Source organism: Arvicanthis niloticus, chromosome 28 (genome assembly GCF_011762505.2).
Source record: "Arvicanthis niloticus isolate mArvNil1 chromosome 28, mArvNil1.pat.X, whole genome shotgun sequence".
Classification (NCBI taxonomy): Eukaryota; Metazoa; Chordata; class Mammalia; order Rodentia; family Muridae; genus Arvicanthis; species Arvicanthis niloticus.
In genome coordinates this window covers 19,946,169-19,960,862 of record NC_133436.1, presented here as the reverse complement: position 1 = coordinate 19,960,862, position 14,694 = coordinate 19,946,169, and the positions used below count along the sequence as shown (strand labels likewise).

The 14,694-nt window shown below is 37.1% G+C and overlaps 1 protein-coding gene across 4 annotated transcripts in view; it reads left to right on the top strand.

Moving 5' to 3' along the window:
• Grm1 (glutamate metabotropic receptor 1) overlaps positions 1 to 14,694 on the top strand; it is a 376,706-nt gene that overhangs the window by 146,388 nt on the left and 215,624 nt on the right. The window lies entirely within an intron of this gene.

Genomic DNA, 14,694 nt, shown 5'->3' with positions numbered 1-14,694 from the left:
ATCACACCAGGAGGATTTTGATAAAGTAGAGCATGTTTCTGATTTTCTGTTAATCCTTTTATTTGTGTAAAAAATGTGCATTTGCAGAGACACCATTAGGATTTTATTAATCTGTACAGATCAAAGGACTATATTCTTTAGAGAGAACTATGTCACTCAGTCCTATAGCAAACACTAGCTAGTTCATGAATAAAACCCAAAATGATTCTTTTCCCAAAGCAATTAATTTAACTGAAATATGATTTATATTCATAACTGGATATGGATATATATTCTTTATCAATATTTTCTTCATTTTGCTTTAAAAACAAAACAAGGCTTTAAAAGGAAATTTTTGGTGAAGTTATTTTCAATTATTAGTTGACAACCAAACAACCATGGTATTGTTTTCCATCTAGTAGGAGAGCGCTCTACTTTTCCCTTACTGGTTTATTTATTCATTCGTTCATTCACTTATTTATTTGTTAATAAAATGACTTCAAAAGATTATGTTTAATGGGCAAAGTAGCAAGCTTTCTGATTGATGCAGAGTGCCCTCTTTGTAAAACTAAAGCTCCTGCACATGATAATCACTCATCCAAATCATCTCAGAATGCATCAAGTTTTCTCTTAATTAGTACAAGTCACAGCATGGAAAGGAATCCCAACTCCCAGATTCTCAGTATAGAGCTGAGGTGAACGAATCAGCTTTTTGGCTGGCATTCTTTCTCTGGGGTACCTTCTCTTTCACATGTATTCTGCTTCCCACTGTTGAAATCATCTTTCTAAAAATCTTTCTTTTTTGTTCCTATCAGTTCAAGTCACAAATGACTTTTGATTCCCTATTGTCTATCGAATAAACTCTGGATTTCTTTTATTAGAATACAGGATTTCTTTGCATTTGTAAGAGAATAGCCACTCTCTTGCTCTTCTTCTCAGTGTGCCTCAGGTAACCCCGTTTCTGAAAGGCTCTGTTATCCTGGCAATCACATCCTGACTATTCTCTCCCCGAAGATGCCTACGAATAGAATTTTATCATTAAGTTTAATCTCATGACTTTTCATCCGTCCCTTTCCATAACCTATACAAGTACATTTTCAGTTTGTACAAAGAGATGCAGTTATCATGTGATGAGATGATTGATGATTGAGTATGCCAAATAATTTATTTTTAATTTCTCTTAAGACATTGTCACTTAGAATCAGGAAGGTGTTGTTTACAGAATTGGAGACAGTGGCTTAGTCGTAGCTCCTGGCAAATCTTTGATTTTGGTTTATGATCAGACCATTTCAGTCTTTTATGCACTAAAGCCATGGATATCTTTTTAAAGGTGGTTCCTTTTGCTGTCTTATTTTTACACTAAAATGGTGTCAAAATTTCACCAGATATTCTACTTCTTAATTGGGTAAAAACAAATAGAATATATATATATATATTCTATTTGTTTATATATATATATTCATATATATATGTTTATAGATATATAAAACATATATATGTAAACATATATATATGTAAACATATATATATAAAACATATATATATATATATATATGTTTATATATATATATTCAGCATAAGGATAAGCATCTCTGCTTTTACAGATTCTGTATGTACATGTGATGCAGATTCACTCTCAGCTTTGTTTGTTTTCTTAACATGAAGAAGCAGCATCTTAATCATTGAAATAAGTTCATTATGCCCTTAAACTCCTTAATTTAACAGTATCTTTCATACAATTGCCCATAATACACTGCTTTCAGGTATAGTGCATTGATTGCACCATTTGACTCAGATCACTGTTGTCACCAATATTCTATGGTTCAGCCACAGGAACTAGATCATGTAAGGGTCATGGGATCCAGCACACTTTTTACTTATTCTGGTATCTACTAATATTTGAAATCATTCTAAACCATTGTTAACTACTGCAGGGTATAATCAGCTATATCCTGATAATGAGCCTACATTGTAGGTTAGTGGGAAACTTCATAGGAGATTCTTGAAAGAACGAATAAAGGCAGCATGCTTATTTGGTTATTTACCTACTTAAGGTAGAAGCTAAGACAGTGGATCAGTAAATGACAGATAATTTCCAAACTTCATGCTTTAAATGAAAGGGAAGCTTGATTGTCTCTCACATATAGTATGTGGCTCAAAGCTGGCAGTGGCACTGTACCTGGTAAGGCAATGCAAATAAGTAGGCTGCTCAGTTGCCTGTGGTACCCAGATATGTGACTCTCTTCTGTCATGCCATTCATCTGTACCAGAAATTTTCATTTCATGTGTGGCAAAGGGAGGGAAAACAGTATAGTTTTTCCTTTAAAAAGATGATGTGGCATAGCTTCTGTTATCTCTTCTCATGGTTTTCAGGCATCAGTCAGTCTGAGCATGCTCACACCTAGGTAGCTATATGTACCTTTCCACACTCTTCACTGTCCATAACCTTAAGACGATGGAGGGAAGTATATACCGGGAGAGGACCATCTCTGCTCTATGCCCCAAGTAACATCTGTTAGCTTGTGTCATGTTCTAATTCCTCATAAGAAACTAGGTTTCTGAAAAGTATACACATAAGCAAATGTGTGATGTCTGAGAATCAGATTTATACATATACAGTAGACCATAGAGTTCATGTAAGTATATAAAGTACTTAAATATTTATTGTTACTATTTTAATGATAATTTTAGTAAAGATATAAATATTGAAATGCATGCACATATTTCTTACAGTTACGAGCACATCATTAACGAATTATCCAACTAGTAGGTAACCATGGTGAATATCTGAAATTCTTGCTAATGTTTAATTGAATTATATTAGTTACTTCTTTTAATAATCTGTATTCTGTTTCAAAAGTAATTTGATCTGACACGTTTTATATTTCTCCAGGCTATCCTAATTGTTCTATAATCCTGTGAGGTCTGATTCAAGGTCATTCAGCCTTATTCTTGTCAGGAGTGGAATGGGCTATGATGGGTGGAGGCCTTTACCCCTCCCACCCTCCTTCAGGAAGAGCACATATTGTGCTCCTTATGCCCCACTTTCAGAGGCCTCTGTGCCCTGTGTGTACTCAGGGAAGCTTGTGTCCAGTGACACCTCCTGCTGATTTCTGGTCCAAGGGAACCTTAGTGAAAATGTTCTGTTGGTCTGTCTAAGTGTCCATGATGTTCAGCATTCCACATTCCTGGTTTCCCTTCTCCTTTGCTCCTGCATCTTGCCCTGTTGCATGCTTTCACATTGAACAGTCAGTTGTTGAAACTGCAAGCTGTACTCAACTACCCTGAGAAGCGCTGGAAGTAGACAGAACATCTCTTCCCTTAAAAAAAAACCAAACCAGTAATATAGCAACATAGACAACTGCAGCAGTGTTATGATTGAGTCTAAACAACTATTGAACAAATAGGAAATTATTGGAATTTCAGGTAACTGAAAATTCTAGAGCCCTGAAAAACCCCAAGGCTCTTGATTTGGTTCCTGTGTGGTGGGACTGATTTCCCATTTGCCTCAGTATCCTCTCACAGCCCTGGGTTGTGACACTGTGATACCTTGTAGCTTTCTGCTTTACTGTATGTCTATATCCTGGCAGGAATTCCTATTCAGTTTCCATCTAGATAGCAGCGTAATGCGGAACATGAGATCTCTAACTCTTTTGCCTGTGAACTTTTCTTCTATCTGATTACTTCCTGTAAGCATCTTGGAGACCTAGGATAAGGGCCGTCAGTCTTCTAAGGCAAAAAAAAAAAAAAAAAAAAAAAAAAAAAGACAATTTTCACTCATTAGCATTGTAGTCATATACTGCAGTATATCCCAAATCTTGTGCACATATACTATAAACACACACACACACACACACACACACACACACACACACACGGAATGGGAGGGGAGGGGAGGGAACAGGAGAGAAAAAATAGGTGTTTTAAAGCTAAACCCTCATAAGAAGTACAGCTGTGTAGTTAGCTGCCCAAGGCAGAGCTAGCCAAATCCTGGCAGAGCTGAAGTAGGTGAGCTCCAGGCCCACCCCTTACTGAGGAGCTTTTGTCAGTAGATAGACCCTGGAAGAGGGGGAGACATTCTACATTGAGACTGCCCATGCTCTGCCCAATGACTCTATACCCATGCACATATGAACAATATTAACTAGACTTGGTGGTTTATCTTAAAAAGTCATGAACTGGGAAGTAAGGGGTATGACTAGGGAATAAAAAGTTAGTTGAAGCAGATATGATCATATTTCATTGTATAAGTATAGAGCTTCAAAAATAAAAATATATTTTAAAAGGTGCAGAAATTGATCAATTGTTAAATGAAGCAACAATGGAATTGATTCTACCATGATTCTGAGCAAGTAAGAAAGAAACTGAGATGCAGAACCTCAGTTAGCCTGAAAGACTGAAGAAACTGAGATGCAGAACCTCAGTTAGCCTGAAAGACTGAAGTTCTTTTATAAATATCACGAACCAGCACACAGAGTGTAGGGAAAAAGGAAAAACCAAAATCAAAAACCCAAAATTGTTATGTAGCAAGTAAACCAAGGTGCCCAGGACTCTTAGAGGAAGATTTTAAAGAGCTCCTGAGAAATGAAGAGAAATATCACACCTCAGGGAAACCAGGAAACACATATTTTGGGGAAGTTGCTCTCTCGGAACTTGAGAAACAAAGAGACCATGTAATGATCACTGCATTCCCAAATAATTAAATAATAATAATAATAAAAAGAATAGTCACAGGGATAGAAAAAAGGCAGTAGCAAAATGAACTATAGACTAGAAAAGAAACAAAGTAAGAGCTTTGCAGTGTTCTAAAACTGAAATCTATAAGGTACTTATGTAACACATTTTGCAGCTAAAATGTTTCCAGTGATGGCGACCCAGGGAAGTAAGGAGGATGCAGCACAGAGAATAATGAGGTAGGAACTAGGAAACAGAGGCAAAGGGGTGTGGAGGAAATGAAAATGTGCTGATCACTGTGAAGAGCAAGAACATTAGGGTCAGCATCTAAATGATAGACCAACCCTTCTTCCTCAGATTCCAGAATCCTAACAAGGTATATGTGCTGTACAATATTGCGGAAATGCTGAGATATTGGACATGAGCACGAAAATGCCTATCCTTCTCTGGGAAGGGTAGGTTTAACAGAAGTTTCACATCTGATTTACTTTGTTGCCAATGGCCACACCCCCCTGCAGTGTGCACACAATTGGCCATACATCCCATGACATAGGCACTGGATCACATTTTATTTATTTTGTTGTGTTGTCACAAATCTTAAAAGCTCTAATATGATTTTTATCTTTTGTCTAAAACATCTGCCACTCATATGGCATTCACATATACATGCCCTGTCATTCATATACATATATGTATATGTATGACATCTAAGTGCTGTGTGTGTGTGTGTTGGACATATGTATTTGTTTCCTGAATTTTCACATTCAACCAGATATAGATAAAGAGCATTTTTATGAAAAAAAAAGTAATGTTTACACTGATTATTTGCATGTTTTTGTTTCTTGTCATTACTCCCTAATTATACTCTGTATCCTGGTTCAATGACATAGGGAGTGGTGTCCACACTACTGCCCCCCAGGTGAAGGCTACACATATTGGGTTTGTCCTCTTTTTTCTGTCCCCACTTCTATAGTTCAACTCTTTCATTTAGATTCTTGCTACAGCTTAACTGATTTTCTTGACTTGGGAATTACAAAGTATCTCCCCAATCTTGTCTACTCTCATTTATGATGTACATTTATCTATTGAGACACCCTATTTCCATAAATTAAATATGTAAGGTTACTTAAAGTTTTAGGTTGGAGCTCAGGTTCTCAGCACTGTATGGTGCCTTAATGTGAGCTCATAATGTCCCTGCATATTTCACCAAAATTGCTCTAGTCTGAAGACCTGCCATTCTCATTCTCTCTCTCTCTCTCTCTCTCTCTCTCTCTCTCTCTCTCTCTCTCTCTCTCACACACACACACACACACACACACACATACACATACTCACTCACCTCTATGTTTGCTCCATGTCTGCTGTGTAGGGAGCCTGCTAAACCAACATTTATTTAAACCTGCTCCCCTTTGGAAAGGAGACTCATCTTCAAACTATTCCCCCTGAACCTCTTCCATTGCCACATCTATCCACTTCACTTCATTTTGCATAGAATTCCAAGAGTTCTCTGCCATACAATTGCCGCAGTGTGCTATGCTGAACACTGGACAAACATGGTGCTAATAAGACTTACGTTGCTAGAGGGAGAATCAGATCACATTGGAGTTGTTTCTCATGCACTTAGCATAGGATCTAGAATTGATGAGAGGGCTTGTACATTAATAAACATTGTGGCTTAAACAATGGTTTCCTTTGGCCTAGATCCTTTGTATTCAGTTCTATTGCTGCTTTTATTTGCAGTTTAAACCAGAGAGTCTCCTTTAAAACCACCTTTGATCTGTTACTCAAAGTGAATTTGAGTTCAAAGTCACATTCTTGTCTTTTTAGGCACCTTGTATGGGGACCAAAGTTGATACCTTCTGTCTACAAAGGAGGATGAAATATTGAATCTTCTTCTGACTTGTTTCTTAAAATTGTATTTTGTTTTAGTGTCATTTTTCTTGCTTTTCTCATCCTTTTTGTTTTCATTCTCTCTGCCTCTCTAGTTGGATCCATTTTCTCTGTTCTTTCTCTCATGCTGAAACTAAAGTCAACATGTCACCTTTTGTTCTTTGCTGTCAGTCAATCTCTGGACTGTGACAGATTAATGTTGACAAGGTTTTGTATTGAACAAAAAGAAAAATGGTTTCTCTCTGTGCTTGAAAATGAAACACTCAACTCATAAACAAGTCAAGGAAAGGGTGATTCATCACAAGGAAGCCAGAAAAAGGGAGTGAGTGTAAATTTATTGTGTTCTATCAATTTTGCTAAAATCAGATGAAGTAACTAATCATCCACATTACTTCCAGACTCTTCCTACATAATGCTGCTTAACTTCTAGAACAAGGGAGATTTATGGGGCCTAAAACGGATCTCTAAATACTAGCATCTTCTTACTGTATTGAAAGGGGAAACCCATAGAATATTCTGACATGCTCTTTTGAATATGAATGTTGATTGTAACATTTCGAGACAAATATAAGTCACAAAAATTGCATGACAGTAAGTTGAAAAATAGAGACATATGTTTTCCAAATTTGCATAAACATCCTGCAGAGTATTAATTATAGAATAATAATAGGATATGCATCAAAGGAAAATGATATGTTGATTACAGAGGAAGGGCACTAACATCTACAGAGCTGACTTAGCCTTCTGCCTCTTTAGCTTAGCCAACACTTTGTCCAAGGACAGAACCTTTGTGTCTTTAGATGTCAGTTTATCTAGGGATTAAAAGGAGTGATAGATTACAACATTCAGCACTACCTAACAAGTGAAACAAACAGCATGTCATTAAATTACTGAAATAACGTTCACCGCCAGACATTCCTGTTCTCTCCTTTTCCCTCCATGCTTTTGTTTCCCTGTCTGAAAGCATTTTTTTTCTCACCCCTTTGGAAGCCAATACTTCTCAAACTGTGTTTTGGCCCATTAATGGGGATGATGTAAATTTAATAAACTGTGCTAAAAACGTGTAATAAAAAGGATTATGTGTATTAAAAATTAGTACCTTTAGAAAATTTACCTAATTATCAATGATGTCTCTAAATATCATTTTTATAGAAGGGAAATCAAATCCCAAGATATACACTTCTCAGTATATGGGGTTTTAATATGTTATTTTATAATATGTATTTTTGTTCTTTTTTATTTTTCTTTTCCCCTTGTCACTATGCTTTTGAAATGTATTCTAGTTTGCCTGTCTATCCTGCTTTAAATCAATGTGTTTTACTACACTTTAAACTCCTTTTCTCTAGCAGCAGAGACCTGGGTATTTTCTAATTAGTGTTATCACAAGCTTTTCTGTCCTTTTTTGGGATTTGGAAGAGTTGACTCTCAGATTGCAATTACTATGTCACAGAGGCTACACATTCCCAAGTCCCACGATCCACCACCAGATTGTTTTTCATGTAGCTGGGTTAGATCATCTTTCCACCAGCAGTGTATGTGAATTCAGTCTCTAGATAATTATTAAGTGCTTAATTTTGGCCACAATTTTGATTATTTTGTTATATGGATATTTTATTCTGTCTGTGGTTTAATTATCTTAGCTTTCATTGTGAATGGTTTAAGCATATTTTCACATCAGTATTAACAGTCTGGGCTTCTTTTATCTCTGTTCACACATTCGTTATCTGGATTCATACAGTTTCCACTGAACCCTTGAGTCAAGGTTGAGTTGGAACCATTCACAAATGACAAGCTGCCACTATTTGCCAGATTTATGGACAACACACATACTTCCCCTTATGGCTTCATAGTCTGACCTGCCATTTTTCCTTTCTAATTTATCTTGAGCCTCCAAATATATGACTTCAAATCCAACCAATCATTTTACCTTATATTTCCTTAATTAGATCTCTAATTGAACCAACACCTGGGCAGTCTTTTGAAATTTCCACCTTTAAAGCTTTGAAAAACAGAGCTTCCACCTTTTTACAATTATTTTGTTTTCCAACTGTCCCATTACTGAACTTCTTATTTGATTTGCCAGCACATCAGTGAAGAGGTTCCATGACGTTGTTGACACTCAACTCCAGACACAATTCTGTCTTAGAAGAATTTATACACTGGCTAGTCAAACCACACATAGGAGGTTTCAAAACCTCTTACACTAATCTGGCTACCTCCCAGCCACGTCCCATGATACTTGAATATTATTATTATCATTCTGTTTCTTTGAGCTCCCTGTGTGTTTCCATGGTCTCTCTCCAGACCCCTCTCTATGGCTCCTCTATCCTCCTGGCTGATCTGAATGTCCCTCTTTCCCTCTCTCCTTTCTCTGCTGGAAGACATCTGCCCCTATTCCTTATTCTGCCCAGCCATTGGGTGATCAGCACTTATTGAAAAGGCAGAGAATAAACGGTAGGAACTCTTTACACAAACTTGAGACAAGAAATTCTTGCTATAAGCATTATGATGCCATGTTCAGATTGAAAAAAAGATATGAGGGAAGAGAAAGCAGCATTTGAATAACATAAGGCTAAATTTTACACAACATACAAAAACATTATGCCTACACTCAACCCTGTGTTATTGGAGGGTAGGCATGCCATAACAAATTATTCTTGTGTGGAGATCAAGAACCTGGACCTATGCCTGGTGGTTTGGGTTACATGCTGGCTTTGATTCTTAGTAGCTGTGCAATTTCTGGGATGCTCCCTGAGTGTGTCTCAGGTTATGAGCCATCACCCTGCGACTCCAATAGACTGCTGCATATAAGTCACAAAGAGGAACAGCTGGAAAGCTGCAGGCACATTTGCAACACTCTAACCACCACTGGAACATTGCCCTCTATTTCTTCCATATAATATTTTCTACATTTTAACAATACATTTTAAAAAAAATTACCTGACTATGAATAGAGCTACAATAATGAGTGCATTATGAATTGTCAGTAAAAATGGAAAGATACAAATGAAGCCATTTTTTTTAATTTTCCCTTTGTGTACATTTTGCTTAGGCCTGTAGAAGTGAAAGTTTCCAGACATTAGGGAGGAACTGTGCAAATTTCTCTTTTCTTGGTCAAAACTTCCACTGAGGAGGAAAGCTCCATTGATTGGTGAGCTATAAATTGTTTTTCCACTTAGCATCACTGTAACCCTTAGATCTTGTCTTCCCCTCTGACAGCCTGGCAGTGCACAGCGACTGAACACTCATTCCAGGAGAATGAGCCTGCTTGCTCTAGGCTTGTGTTTAGGCACAAACTAAATTCTAAGATACAATATTATGCTACCGATAAAGCTGACATTCTGTTTTTTATTGGATTTCTATGCTTTGTTGCCTAATTTTCCGAGGAGTCTCAATAAAAGGGAAAATATATAATAAAACAATAAATAAATATGGTTCTTCAGAGAGGCGAACAATTTTCAGTGAAAACTGTACACTTATCTGCTCACTTCTCAAAATAATAAAGACAACAGAATGGAAGTGACAGTGGCTAGATAAAAACTGAGGGGTGGGATGGGGGTTTCTAGAGAGGAGAAAGGGGGAAAGGGAACGGCATCTCAAATGTAAACAAGTAAAATATCCAATAAAAACGCTGAATTTTATTCAAGGGTAAAAGACATTGAGAGAGGACTAGGTAGGAAGCATATGTCTTGATTTATCTGAGATGGCCCTACATTCCTAACACTTGATTTAGTGTAATGTTTTCCTGAGCAAGGGTGTCCTACCTGGGATAATTAATTAATTATGTAATGATGCAGAGATGGTGGAAAGAATAAGACTAGCTTTGATACATTTAGACAAAAGCAAAATCAGTGCTTTCATGAGGCATAGGATTTTTAACTACTTGATACTGGTTTTGAATGTCATCTGAAAGAACATATACCATAAGGTTGAGTAAATATAACCACTAATACAAAGGTGGAAGAAGGGATTATGTTCACAATGTGGTTCAGTCATTTTCAACATTTTTCTTTGGATATCAGTTTCAGTGTGACCCAGGATTTTTTTAAAATGGAAATTCTTAGTATCTACTGTGAACCACTGAACCAGGTCTTCATCAGGGTCTTGACATTGATGTCTTAATCTCTTGGATGAGTCTGATGTACTTGGGTGTTTAAGAACCATGGTGTCATTTGTAGATAATGCTTATGAATGGAGGGCTAGTATTGTGTCCTGATCTTGCTGCCAATCCCTAAAAGGTCACTAAGAATAGTTCATTAAGAATCTATTTGTGCCAGAATGTTCATCCTGCAAAAGATAGAGCAAAGCACAGAAACTAAGTATAATGAGTTCCTACCTTTGAAACTCACTATAGTCTACTACCGTTGAAGTACATGCCATGAAATATTGCTAACTATGGGAATTGTGTGGTATAGCAGGTTCCAGAACCTACTCATGTGCTGTAATCGAACCATTATGCCTGTAGAGCAATAACCATCTAATAGACCTTTGCAACAGCTATTGGGGTCTATTTGTTATAGTAGAAAACAGTAGACTATTTGTTACAGTAGAAAACCTAGAAGTGAAAGGACAGATGGTGTTGTTCATTGGAGGTAGGAGAGATTTCTCACCAACTAGTACATTTAAGACATACTTCATGTGGGGATTCAGAACTCAAAGGCAGCAGGTGCTAATGGGCAGGAACTAGAGTCTGACTGAGGGGACAATGTAACTCTGCCCAGAGTGAGAAGCTACTGAAGAGACTAATGTTGACAGGATGAGGAACTGCCCCAGGCGACTGAAAAAAAGACACCGAGGAAAAACAAGTTTTAGAAACATGGAATTAAACACAGGAAAACGTTATCTTACACATACACGTTCGAGTGTATTTGGCATATGTTCAAATTTATCAGAGAGCATACAGAAAACTGAACAGTTACTGTATATACATTACATCTTAACACATTTACATACGAAAAATAAACAAAGCCTTACCAATATTGCACATTAGCCAAAATGAAGGCCAAGCCTGTAGTAACTTATAATTGTTATTCAGTTCTAGCTGGATTCTTCAAGAACCAGCTCAGGGCATCAAGTGGACACATGATAGCAACATCTACCCTGCATAACTAGATAATTAATAGTGGCAGTAATCGAATTGTTTGCCCAACCCAATGGTAAAACCCATTTTGTGTTTACTGTTTGGTCCAGAAGTGGAAAGCCTGATGGTTGGCAATGCCTTCACTGTGTCTTTTGTAAAACTAAATAGCCTGAAGTAGTGACATTACCAGCTGCTAAGTATGTGATTTCCAGTTATATTTTCAAACACTGAATCAGTCACCACTTAGTAGGTGCACAGACCACAACTGGATCATATGAAGCCTTATTATTTCCAACCTTGCCATTAGAGACATCATTTTAACAGACAATCCCTAATGATGCCTTGGTTTTGTTGTTTTGTTTTTTAGTATCAACATACACGATTTACCCCACCCCTTAAAATCCACAGTCTTCTCTTTTCTCAGCACAGATGTACATGAATACATGCTAGAAGGTTTCTTTGGAAAAGAACCAGGAAAATGCAGATCCTTTATTCTAGTGCCTTAGCCAATATTTTAAAGGTTTCAAGTATAAAATTTGTGAGATCTGAGAAATGATCAAGGCTTCCTGCTTTTACTTTTTACGCTATTCCTTTCCTATTTACATTTTCCCATTCTTCATTATTTTTAGTTATACATGTTAGGAAGCACCCTTGTTAATTTCCTGTCTGTTTTTATCACAGGAAAAAATGAACATTGAATATTTCTAAAAATTCTCTCCAATTTAACTACCTTATTAGGTCCTCCAAGAAGTTTAGTTGTTATAGAAATTTCTGCCTCCTGACTTTTAGAGATAAAACAATCTCTGGTTACATTTGTCATTTAGGGCACTGTTATCCCTACCAATATTGGTAAGGTCTGATATGCACTTCCTTTTAAGATTTGGTCACTAGATTGAGTACCACCACTGAATAGTTCTATGATGCTCCTGTCTGTCCTGCAAGATGTGTTGTTGATGTTCATGTGTTACTTGGCTGCCTGTGGGGCACCAATTAGTGTTGTCTGACTGTATGTATGTCCATCTTTATTATGCACTTTCTTCAGACTCTTTATTCTTTCCTTTGCTGTTTCCCAGGTCAACTCAGGCACATCTAATTCACTCCATATTGGCTAATGCTTTTTCCAGACTTCTAAGAGTTCCCCAAAAGTGAGTTTCCTCTCATTCCTTGACAGTCTTGTCAAGGGAGTTAAATTCTCTATACTCAAGAAATGAATTCTTTCTTTCTAGTCCTAAATTAGGGGGCTTTCAATCAAGCAACCTTAAAATTCAGCCCCAGAGGTGCTTCTCGGGCTCCTCCGGATGCAGATGCATCCTGGCTGCCTCCTGCAGATGCGCTCATGTACCCTCTTTCTCTGTTTCCTTAGACCCTGGATGCTCCTAGCAGATTTGTACTTTGACTCATTACCGGCTTGACAAGAAGCACTTGCACCATGCAGTTATGTCTCTATATAATTTTTATGTATAATGGAAATATAAGCCTGCTCTAGGGGAGAGTGAGTTTAAAGCTCAAACTTAGAAAGTTTAAAGCTGAGAGGACTCACAACACCAGCATCCGGAGGTATCAATATACGTGTCTTCTCCTATGTTTTGGGGTCTCATGTTTTCCCAGTGATGACCTCATATTTGGCCAATCATTGGGATATTTGCAGAGCTCAGTAATTATAATATCTCTGTGTTTGCTTTTTTCCTCTTTTATCTTCATTAAAGGAAGTGATGGTTGGTGAGTGACTGAGCTTCTCTTCCTTTCGTTTTACCTTAAAACTGCTGCTTGACATGGCTCCTAGTTTCTTCTTATCTCTCTGCAGAGCATCCATCCAGCTTAGCATTAACCAGGCAACTCCTTATTCTTCCAGAGATTGCTACCATCCTCTCTATCAATGTCCATGTACCTATGGATTCTGTATTTCCTAGATCACCATATCAAACCCATAGTTATCAGCTGTCACCTTCTCACAGGGATTGGCATGACTCACTCCAGTCAAGAGTGAGTATATTTTTGCCACTTTGGAAGTCAGTCAGCCATATAGAAAGTCCATCTTTCTGTCGGTTTTCTCATATTGCTGATGCCATTGTTGTACTTCATGTCCTACGTAGGTAAATGCTAAGATGAGACAAGATGACAGAAATTTGGAGGTGAGTGTGATGGCTGAACATGAGGCAACCTCTCAAACTCATCTTCTGAAGACTTGCTTGTCAGTTGATAAAATTTTAAAAGATAATTGGACCCTGATCTCATAAATTGTCTTCTAGTGATGGATTTTTAATTAAATGTCATTACCAGGAAGTGCTAGAAACTAGAAGATGGAGCCTTGTTAGAGGAAGTTTAAATGGCACATGTGTGTTCCCAGATACCCATTTCTCTGCCTCCTGGCCACCATGAGGTCAGGGACTCTTCTCTGCCACACTCTCTGATGAAGTGTTTGAGCCTTGCCTCAGGTCCTCAGCAGTGAATTCAACCAATCATGGACTTAAACTATCAAATTATAATCCACAATAAAAGATATCCATACATTAAACTGTTTATAATATGGTGTTTTGATTTTTTCTGCTAGCAACTACTTTCCACTTGATAAATTTTTGTGTAGCCCTCAACATATAGGTCTATAAAGTGTGTATACAAATCAAACAGTTTCTGATAATGAGCTATAGAGAAATGAACTATAAAACTATCTGTAGAAATATGTATATATATTTCTTATATATCCTAAAGATGGAAACAAATGCTTCTTTTAATAAGACGGGTTTGTTTGTTTCTTTCAGATAAAAAATTAAACCCAAACTACATACTTGACAGAACAAGACACAGAGCATCTTGGACAATTTTTTCAGAATTGATCAGTATTTTGCTTTTATAATCATCCATAATGAGAGGACCATCTCATAAACATACATAGTACAAAATGGCAAAAAGTATGTCAAGGGTCACTTCAAAATTGTTGGATATTGTGTTCTAATCCAGAGTTAAAATTACTGAATGAATTTTAATAAAACTAGCTAAAAATCAGTTTTTAAAATCAAACACCATAGCACAATATAATCCAAAGGTATACTAAACTGAAACCTGTAAGCCAA